Source organism: Triticum aestivum, chromosome 5A (assembly GCF_018294505.1).
Source record: "Triticum aestivum cultivar Chinese Spring chromosome 5A, IWGSC CS RefSeq v2.1, whole genome shotgun sequence".
Taxonomy (NCBI): Eukaryota; Viridiplantae; Streptophyta; class Magnoliopsida; order Poales; family Poaceae; genus Triticum; species Triticum aestivum.
Genome location: NC_057806.1, coordinates 27,987,521 through 27,998,635, shown reverse-complemented (window position 1 = coordinate 27,998,635; position 11,115 = coordinate 27,987,521).

Sequence of the window (11,115 nt, the reverse complement as noted above, 5' to 3'; positions counted from 1 at the left end):
CGTCGGTCTCGTAGTCTACCGGAGAGAAGAGGGGGAAGAAATAATGAATACAGAGCAAACAAAGCATCACAAAATATAACAAGGCAATACGCGGTGTTCGGTGTGCCCTAACGCGGTAGTAGGTGATACCGGTGAAGGGGGGAAAACATCCGGGAAAGTATTCCCGGGGTTCCGTGTTTTCGGGCAGAGGAGCCGGAGGGGGAAAGTTGCGAGTTCGATAGGTTAGGGGGGTGTGGCGGACGAACGGGTTGCGTATCCGGAATCGTCTCGTCGTTCTGAGCAACTTTCATGTTGAAATTATTTTAATCCGAGTTACGGATTAAAAGATATGATTTACTAAAGATTTTATTAATTTCTGGAATTTAATTAATTAATTAATTAATTCGAAAATGATTTAATGACATCAGCATGATGTCAGGCTGACATCAGCAGTCAACAGAGTTGACTGGTCAACCTGACGTGTGGGTCCCGTTCGTCATTGACTGTTTAGTCGATTTAGGGTTTAACTAACTTAATTACTATTTATTTAAACTAACTAGTTAATTAGACTAATTAAACAGGGTTAATTAACTTAATTAATTCACTAATTAATTAATTATTAATTTTATTAATATTATTTTAAATTCTTTTAATTCTATTTTTTTTAAACATGTTCTGTGGGCGGGGCCCATATGTCATAGGCCCCAGGGGGCCATAGCGGTTTTGGGCGCGGGTGCGGGCACGCGCCCATCAGGGCCACCAGGGGGGCGCCGGCGATAGCAGGGCACGGCGAGGCCGGCCGCCGGAGGCGACAGCGGTGAGGCCACGGCGGGACGGCGCCAGGGCGCGGCAGCAGAGGCGAGGACGCGGGGAGCAAGGGAGAGGGCGAGGCAGAGAGGCCTCAGCGGGGCGAGGCGCTGGGCGCGGCCAGCGCACGGACGATGCCGCGGTCGTGAGTGTGTGCGCGAGACTGAAGGAGGAGAGGAGGAGGCGGAGGCTCACAGCGAGATGCAGGGATCGGGGCAGTGGGGCGCGGGGAGGAGACGGAGAAGTCAGCGACGCGGTGACGAGGTGCAGGCCGGCGAGGAGGAGGAGGCAGACCGGCGAGGACGTCCGGCGAGGTCCAGGCGGCGGCGTGCGCGGTCGATCTGGGCGGCGGGGTCGTTGAGGCCGTTCGGGGAGGAGGTCGAGGACGGCCGGGCGACGAGGAGACGAGCAGTTGCGGCGAGGGACGGCACCGACGTCGGTGTTGAGCGGCGGGGGCCGAGGCGGCGAGGGGCGCCGGGTTCGTTCCCCTTCCCGATCCAGATCGGGATCGAGAGGTGGGGGAAGCAGACGAGGGGGAGACGGGGAAGCGAGGTCCGGCGAGGTGGTCCTCTAGGCGGCGTCGACGAGGTGGCTGCGACGGTGCGGCGATGGGGTCGGGGTCGCTCGACCCCAATCCAGTCGGGAGGGAGGGAGGAGTGAGTGGGGGGTCGTGGGGAACGATGGGGGGAGTGGGGGTGACGCTAGGGTTCGGTCGCCCCAGGGGGTGCTGTAGGCACCAGCTGGGCCGGCCTAGTTGGCCCGATGGCCTGCTGGGCCATGGTCCAGCGGGGGGGGGGGTGTCTCTTCTATTTCTTTTTTTTGTTCTTTGTTAGTTTTGTTTTCTGTTTTTATATTTTCTTTTCTTTTATTTTTTATTTGTAGTTTCATTTATCTTTAGTTTTATAAAATTTACCCCTAGTGCCTAAATTTGTACTTATCAACAAACTATTGTGGGATTAATTATTAACCCATAATAAAATAGTTTTAGCATTCTATAAATTCAATAGGCATTTGTTTAATTGTTTTCACTACTGTTTTAATTGTTCTAGAGCCTTTAAACATTTTATCAAAGTTTGGTTTCTCCACCATAATTACTTACGATTTATTTGACACAACCCGAACATTTTAGTTTTAATTTTTGAAAACTTTTGTTGTTTGCCTGATTTTAAATTGAATTCAAATCGGTTTCGAACTAATGCGAGATTAACCACAGTAAACGAGGTGACGTGGCATCATTAGTGGAGGATTACTGTAGCGTAACTATCCGGGCGTCACATTTCGGAACCCTTCCGGTGACCAAACACTATTATCCCATATATCAAACTTTATCTCCGGACCATTCCGGAGTTCCTCGTCATGTTTGTGATCTCATCCCGGACTCCTAACAACATTCGGTCACCAACAACATAACTCATAGTACTATATCGTCAACGAACGTTAAGCGTGCGGACCCTACGGGTTTGAGAACTATGTAGACATGACCGAGACACCTCTCTGGTCAATAACCAATAGCGGGACCTGGATGCCCATATTGGCTCCTACATATTCTACGAAGATCTTTATCGGTTAGACCGCATAACAACATACGTTGTTCCCTTTGTCATCGCTATGTTACTTGCCCGAGATTCGATCGTCAGTATCTCAATACCTAGTTCAATCTCGTTACCGGCAAGTCTCTTTACTCGTTCCGTAATACATCATCCCGCAACTAACTCATTAGTTGCATTGCGTGCAAGTCTTATAGTGATGTGCATTACCGAGTGGGCCCAGAGATACCTCTCCGACAATCAGAGTGAAAAATCCTAATCTTGAAATACGCCAACCCAACAAGTACCTTCGGAGACACCTGTAGAGCACCTTTATAATCACCCAGTTATGTTGTGACGTTTGATGGCACACAAAGTGTTCCTCCGGTAAACGGGAGTTGCATAATCTCATAGTCATAGGAACATGTATAAGTCATGAAGAAAGCAATAGCAACAAACTAAACGATCAAGTGCTAAGCTAACGGAATGGGTCAAGTCAGTCACATCATTCTCCTAACGATGTGATCCCATTAATCAAATGACAACTCATGTAAATGGCTAGGAAACATAACCATCTTTGATCAACGAGCTAGTCAAGTAGAGGCATACTAGTGACACTCTGTTTGTCTATGTATTCACACAAGTATTATAATTCCGATTAATACAATTCTAGCATGAATAATAAACATTTATCATGATATAAGGAAATAAATAATAACTTTATTATTGCCTCTAGGGCATATTTCCTTCATGACATACAAAGGGAAATCAAACAGGAAAATAACATGCATCATTTCAAAAGTACTACAGAGTTATATTACATCATTTGTAGTTGTGGTTCTAACTAAAGATAAAAATTGTCTTGGTCCTGAACCTGCAGTAGCGATAAGAAACAGGGTGCCTAGTCCCGGCGCTGGCCTTGTACCCTCCGAACTCCGTTGATGCGGCCGATGACGGGCTCGATGCGCTCCTCGAGCGGCGTGGGTTCCACGTCATCCAGCAAGCTATCCAGCGAAGCTTCGAAGTCGAGGTCAGGGTTCTAGTACGCCATCTTGGTGAGGACCTTGGTCATGGTGCCCCGGCAAAGCCTCTGGGCCTTTTCGGCCAGAAAGGCCGCCCTGTTGGAGTGGAACTGCTCCAGGGCCCCAAGAACACCCTCGAAGAACAGATTCAGCATGGCGTTAGGACTCACGTTTGGCTTTGGGACGTACCTCACGTTTGGCATCCCCATGGTAGCCAGTTGCATGGTGATCCTGAAGGCGACATCGGCGAGGCGGCTGATCCAGAGCTTCTCGCCCGCCACGAACTCTACGTGGCCGGCGGCGTCGTTCTTCCGCAGCTGCTTCTCCTCCTCCAGACTCTTGGTCAGGGCCCCCTCCCGGGCCCTGACCTCCGAGAGCGTCCCTTCAAGGCTCTCCAGCTTCATCTTCAGGTCCTTGATGGACTCGTTGGCCGTGGAGAGTAGCTCGACCTTCTCGAGGACTGCAGCCTGCGTGTCAGCCAAAGCACCCTTGGCCGCATCCCTCTCCCCCGTCAGCTCCTGGACCTGCCGCTTCAGCCAGTCACAGTCCGCCTTCAGCTCATTCAGCTTGCTGACATGGGCCTGGGACTGAGCATTGAGGGCCTCCTCGTGCCTCTGCTCCAGTTCCTGGGTCCGCTGCACGACGAGCTCCTGGACCTCCCCGTCCTTGTCGCGGAGTGTCGCGGCGAGCTTCTCCTCGTGAGTGGCAAGGTCCTCCTTCTGGGAGTTCAGCTCGGTATGGTGCTGGAGCCAAGCGGCCTCCTCCTTGGCGACCTGTCGACTCGCCGTCTCCTGGGCCTTCTCGATGTCGGCCTGCTTCATGACAAGCTCCAGCTTGCACTGTCTTCTTAATTATTCGCGCCGGCCATTGCTTAGTAGTAGGCGTTTTTTGTCGGGGCTAGCGCCACACGGTCGGGTAAGGTCATGTGTTCAATCGTTCAAAACGTGATTTTTTGGATTATTACTCGTGCCTTGCAAACACAGGTATTTCGGTGCCAGCCAGTGGGCTGGCCCAGACACGAACTGTTATGTGTCCCACGCACTATTTTACGCAACAAGCATCATATAGAGCTCCCAAGCAGCTGCCCTAAGAAAAGAAAAACATATACGCATAGATTTTGTTCCATCCATTATGTACGTAGTTCCCCATTTTTTTGGATATCCCCGGGTGGGCTAAACTGGACCTACCACATATTTCTTTTCTGTCCAATGGACGAGCAGCAAAAACCAAGGGGTGCAAGGGGATTGGATTATGAAAAAAAGGGTACCAGTTAGGTGGTCGCCGCCATGCTGACCAGCCCCACCACTAGCAAGATCTGGCGCGCCAAAGATGACCCGTGAGAAGACCGCAGCTCCTCGCTCTGTCACCCACCGCTGTGGAGACCCTTTTTATGAACACATCAATTATCTCTCCCGTTTCTTCTTGCAAAAAAGTATCTTCCCGTTACAACGCACGGGCATATGTGCTAGTATTTCTAAAAAAAGATTTGCATCCATATGTTGTACTGAGTAGTGGTGCAATATTTGGTTTTCAGCTATCACAATAAATCACATGGTGAATTATTAATGGGCAAATAATAAATGTACTAGCAAGATTTCCACCCGTATATTTCTAAAAGAAATGCATCCATATCTTGTATGAGTAGTGGTGCAATATTTGTTATGTCCTGGTTGGCATACACAAATAAACATATGATCCGATGGATTTGGATCATCAGTGGTGTTCATCGTGGGCCTGACGACACACATGTTGTTGTCCCACCTCATCTCACACTCTTTTGGCTATGTAACTTGTGCGGTCGCATCATCCATGGATGATCCAACGAGGTGGTAGATTAGGCTGCTGGATGCTAGGGGCGGCGTGTAATCTTAAGGAGAAGCAGGAGGAGCGGGAGGCTCATGATCGCGCGCGGAACACTAGAGGAATGGGACACAAGGTCGTGGTGGAGTTCATGGTGTCATCAACGTGGCATGGGTCAGGTGGAGGTTGTGCTCAGCCTCCAAACACTTAGGCGTGCCTTGATTGGAGTGCCCTCCCAAAATTATGACAATGGAGTACCAGATGGCGACTTTGCTAGGATAGTTTTTTGTCTACATTGCCATATGATTATTATGGTGTTTGCCTCGATATGATGACTATGCTAGAGTACCACAGATTTCCTTATGAAGCACTCCCTCTGTCCACAATATAAGACGTTTTGTCAACTATGCTAGAGTACCACAAATTTCCTTATGAAGTACTCCCTCCGTCCACACTATAAGACGTTTTGTCAAGCTAAAACAACTTGACAATATGTCTTATATTACGGGATGGAGGAAGTATTAGACTAAAAATTGTAGATGCTGGGAGTGGCTACTTCCTTTTATAAAAAACATGTTCTGTTTTGAACATAAACCTGATATTCATCTATACTTAGATTTCTTGGGGGACAATGGCATGGTTACCGAAGAAGGAAATGCTATGTTGGAGGGTTCCTTTTTTGAGGAAGAAATAAATGCTGCTATTATGAGATCTTATGGTGGTGGTGTGATACGTCTTCAATGTATCTATAATTTTGTATTGTTCCATTCTATCATAATATCAATCTTGGATGTTTTATATGCAATTTTATATTACTTTTGATACTAACCTATTAACTCAATGCCTAGTGGCAGTTCTTGTTTCTTGCTTGTTTTTCAGCTTTTCAAAAAATCAATATCAAACGAAGTCCAAACGGAAAAAAAAATTTGGATGATTTTTTTCTGGATCATAAGGGGCCCTAGAATGTTCAGGAGAAAACCAGAAGAGTCACGAGGGAGCGACAAGCCTGGAGGATGCGCCCCAGGGGGCGCCCCCTGAGCTTGTGAGCCCCTCGTGGCACATCTTGACCAATTTCTGCCTCTGTAGATTCAAAAATATTCCCAAACCAACAGAGAGGCACTCGAAACAATTTTTCCGCCGGCGCAAGCCTCTATTCTTCCGTGATCCCATCTGGAGGCCTTCTCCGGTACTCTGCCTGTCGGTGTACAAAAGTAGGGGCTCTCCTTTTGCACCCCTTAACCTGTGCACGGGCAGTCAGAGCCGCGCCCACTGACACACTAAGCAGAGCAGGGGAGGGATGCCGGAGCAACGCCAAGACCAGAGACGCAAAGAGAGCAAGAGGGCAAGGTGGACTCCCCCGGCAAGACTCTTGTCGGGGTGGCTTTCCACAGCCTCGGCAGGATCCTTGCCGGGGCAACTTACCTGACGTCAACAAAGCGTACCACCCTTGAGCCCAAGGGGTCCCCATGCCATATTGGAACCAAGGCTCGGGAAGCACCTCCATGGTAGCATGCTGATCTTTATAGAGATCATAGACACACAAGATCAGATGGAAACCAGAAGACGACGACCCTTGGCGATATCCTTGCCGAGGAGGTCCATGAGACCCCCGGCAAGACCCTTGCCGGGGATGACCACGGTGCCGCGGCGGGACCCTTGCCGGGCCCTCGGCAAGACCCTTGCCGAGGACGCCCGCGAGGCCGCAGCCGCGCCCGCGTCCGCCAAGACTCCACCGCCGCTCCCATACAACTGCTAGCTCGACCAGCTGAGCAGGCATCTGCGTGGCAGCACACGGCCTCTACACCAACTCAGCAAGCACCTGCGTGGTGGCATGCAGATCTTTGTGAAGGCTCCACCACCGTGCCAGCCCAACGGCCAGCCAACGTGGCGCTACAACGCCTCGTCAGGTTGGACACGCGTCGGAGCCAGGCGAGGCGACAACAGCTGGGACGAGCTTCTTTGCCGTCCCCAATATAGCAAGAGGGGCACGTCAGCAGTGCATTAAATGCGTTTGTCCGATGTCGCCAGGGGATATACTCAGCCCCTGTACACCTTTCCACCTCCTGTGTGCCACTGTGGCAAGCCCTTTTTGTCTATAAAAGGAGGCCCGAGGCGCACTGGAGAGGGATTCAGATCTTTTGGACTAGAGAGCCACGACAGCTAGTTCAAGAACACAAGAACACCTCAATACACATCAAAGCAGGACTAGGGTTTTACGCATTTCCGCGGCCTGAACTTGAGTAAACAATTTGTGTGCTGACCGCCAGACCCGCTCTTCGCACAACCCCGCGCCCGCCAACCGTAGAAGGGATCCTAGTGACCCCATAGGTGTCGTTTCCCACCGACATCTCTAGTGCGCCAGGTAGGGGGTGCGCAGTTGTGAGAATCCGGTCTGGATGAAGCAACAACTTTGTCGTGGTTGTCACTTCAAGCAAGGAGATGACCGAACAAATGGTGTCCTCGGTGGACGCGGCGAACGCTCACGCAACAGCAAAAAAGCTAAGCTATACAAAACTTTGAGTAGTTCCTTTATATATATATGGTTATCGTCCTCGACGATCTTACCCTGTGTATGGAAAATCTGCACGCAATGGGGCCCTACCACTATTGGCAATGCCCTCATTCTGTTTCGAGCCTGTGTCAAGAACGGCAGGGCGACCTTCTGGGATTGGCAACACTCTTGTTCTGTCTCGAGTCCGCTCGACAGCTCGAGCGGCCACGTCAAGAGAAGCGAGGTGGTTTACCCGGAAGCAAGCATGCCCGGCAGGCCATTGAGGATCCGTCCTCAAGACGGCGCCTGGGCTTCCGCGTCGGCAAACCTACCCGAATAACATAGGGTGGACATACAAAGGGAAATCAAACAGGAAAATAACATGCATCATTTCAAAAGTACTGGAGAGTTATATTACATCATTTGTCGATGCGGTTCTAACTAAAGATAAAAATTGTCTTGGTCCTGAACCTGCAGCAGCGATAAAGAACGGGGTGCCTAGTCCCGGCGCTGGCCTTGTACCCTCCGAACTCCGTCGATGCGGCTGATGACATGCTCGATGCACTCCTCGAGCGACGCGGGGTCCACGCCATCCAGCAAGCTATCCAGCGAAGCTTCGAAGTAGAGGTCAGGGTTCCAGTACGCCATCTTTGTAAGGACCTTGGTCATGGTGCCCCGGCAAAGCCTCCGGGCCTCTTTGGCCAGAGAGGCTGCCCTGTTGGAGTGGAACCACTCTAGGGCATCGAGAACACCCTCGAAGAACATGTTCAGCATGGTGTTAGGACTCACGTTTGGCTTCGGGATGCACCTCACGTTTGGCATCCCCATGGTAGCCAGTTGCATGATGATCCTGCCGGCGACATCGGCGAGGCGGCTGATCCAGAGCTTCTCGCCCGCCATGAACTCTTCGTGGCCGGCGACGTCGTTCTTCCGCAGCTGCTTCTCCTCCTCCAGACTCTTGGTCAGGGCCCCCTCCCGGGCCCTGACCTCCGAGAGCATCCCTTCAAGGCTCTCCAGCTTCAGCTTCAGGTCCTTGATGGACTCGTTGGCCGTGGAGAGTAGCTCGGCCTTCTCGAGGACTACAGCCTGCGTGTCAGCCAAAGCACCCTTGGCCCCGTCCCTCTCCCCCGTGAGCTCATGGACCTGCCGCTTCAGCCCGTCACGCTCCGCCTTCAGCTCATTCACCTTGCCGGCATGAGCCTGGGACTGAACATTGAGGGCCTCCTCGTGCCTCTGCTCCAGTTCCTGGGTCCGCTACATGACGAGCTCCTGGACCTCCTCGTCCTTGCCGCGGAGTGTCACGGCGAGCTTCTCCTCGTGAGCGGCAAGGTCCTCCTCCTGGGAGTTCAGCTCGGTATGGTGCTGGAGCTGAGCGGCCTCCTCCTTCGCAGCCTGTCAACTCACCGTCTCCTGGGCCTTCTCGATGTCGGCCTGCTTCATGACAAGCTCTAGCTTGCGCTCGGCCAGCTGGTCCTGGGCGGCCTTGAATTCCTCACAGGCTCGGTGGAACCAAGGCCGCGCCTTGGTGACGCGCTCTTCGAGGTCCGCCTCCACCTTGTCCACCGCTGCCATCCTAGACTTGGCCTTGTCCAGGCGGGCACGGTGAAGCGCCTGGAGCTTGTGGAAGTTGGCACTTATGCTTTGGAGGAGCCGCTCTTCCTGAGAACCGCTGCCGCCGACGCTCGGTCCGTCGACGACCTCAAGCCTGGCGGCGCCAAGCACCTCGTCATCGAACACCTCCCCCTCGGCGGGCGCCCTGGTGCTCGCCGTCCATGGGTGGTGGACGAACAAGTCGCCCACCTTCAGATATTTGCCCGAGCCAGGGGCGGCGGAGGAGGAAGGTGATACGTCTCCTACGTATCTATAATTTTTTATTGCTCCATGCTATGTTATCTACTATTTTGGGCAATATTGGGCTTTATTATCCACTTTTATATTATTTTTGGGACTAACCTATTAACCGGAGGCCCAACCCAGAATTGCTGTTTTTTTGCCTATTTTAGTGTTTCGAAGAAAAGGAATATCAAATGGAGTCGAAACAGAACGAAATGAACTGGAGAAGTTATTTTTGGAAGGAATGCTACCGGATGGACTTGGACCCCATGTCAGGAGCCAAGGGAGGTGCTCACGAGGGTGGGGGCGCCCCCTGCCTCGTGGGGCCCCCGAAGCTCCACCGACGTACTTCCTGCACCCATATATACTCACGTACCCTAAAATTTCCAGAACAGAGATTAGATCGGGAGTTCCGCTGCCAGAAGCCTCCGTAGCCACCGAAAGCCAATCTAGACCCGTTCCGGCACTCTGCCGGAGGGGCAATCCCCCTCCGGTGGCCATCTTCATCATCCAGGTGCTCTCCATGACGAGAAGGGAGTAGTTCTCCCTCGGGGCTGAGGGTATGTACCAGTAGCTATGTGTTTGATCTCGCTCTCTCTCTCATGTTCTTGAGATGGTACAATCTTGATGTATCGCGAGCTTTGCTATTATATTTGGATCCTATGATGTTTCTTCCCCCCTCTACTTTCTTGTAATGGATTGAGTTTTCCCTTTGAAGTTATCTTATCAGATTGAGTCTTTAAAGATTTGAGAACACTTGATCTATGTCTTGCCGTGCGTATCTATGGTGACAATGGGATACCACGTGATTCACTTGATGTATGTTTTGGTGATCAACTTGCGGGTTCCGCCCATGAACCTATGCATAGGGGTTGGCACACGTTTTCGTCATGATTCTCCGGTAGAAACTTTGGGGCACTCTTTGAGGTTCTATGTGTTGGTTGAATAGATGAATCTGAGATTGTGTGATGCATATCGTATAATCATACCCACGGATACTTGAGGTGACATTGGAGTATCTAGGTGACATTAGGGTTTTGGTTGATTCGTGTCTTAAGGTGTTATTCTAGTACGAACTCTAGGGCTGTTTGTGACACTTATAGGAATAGCCCAACGGATTGATTGGAAAGAATAACTTTGAGGTGGTTTCGTACCCTACCATAATCTCTTCGTTCGTTCTCCACTTAGTGACTTTGGAGTGACTCTTTGTTGCATGTTGAGGGATAGTTATGTGATCCAATTATGTTATTATTGTTGAGGGAACTTGCACTAGCGAAAGTATGAACCCTAGGCCTTGTTTACTATCATTGCAATACCGTTTACGCTCACTTTTATCATTAGGTACCTTGCTGTTTTTATATATTCAGATTACGAAAACCTTTATCTACCATCCATATACCACTTGTATCACCATCTCTTTGCCGAACTAGTGCACCTATACAATTTACCATTGTATTGGGTGTGTTGGGGACACAAGAGACTCTTTGTTATTTGGTTGCAGGGTTGCTTGAGAGAGACCATCTTCATCCTACGCCTCCTACGGATTGATAAACCTTAGGTCATCCACTTGAGGGAAATTTGCTACTGTCCTACAAACCTCTGCACTTGGAGGCCCAACAACGTCTACAAGAAGAAGGTTGTGTAGTAGACATCATAA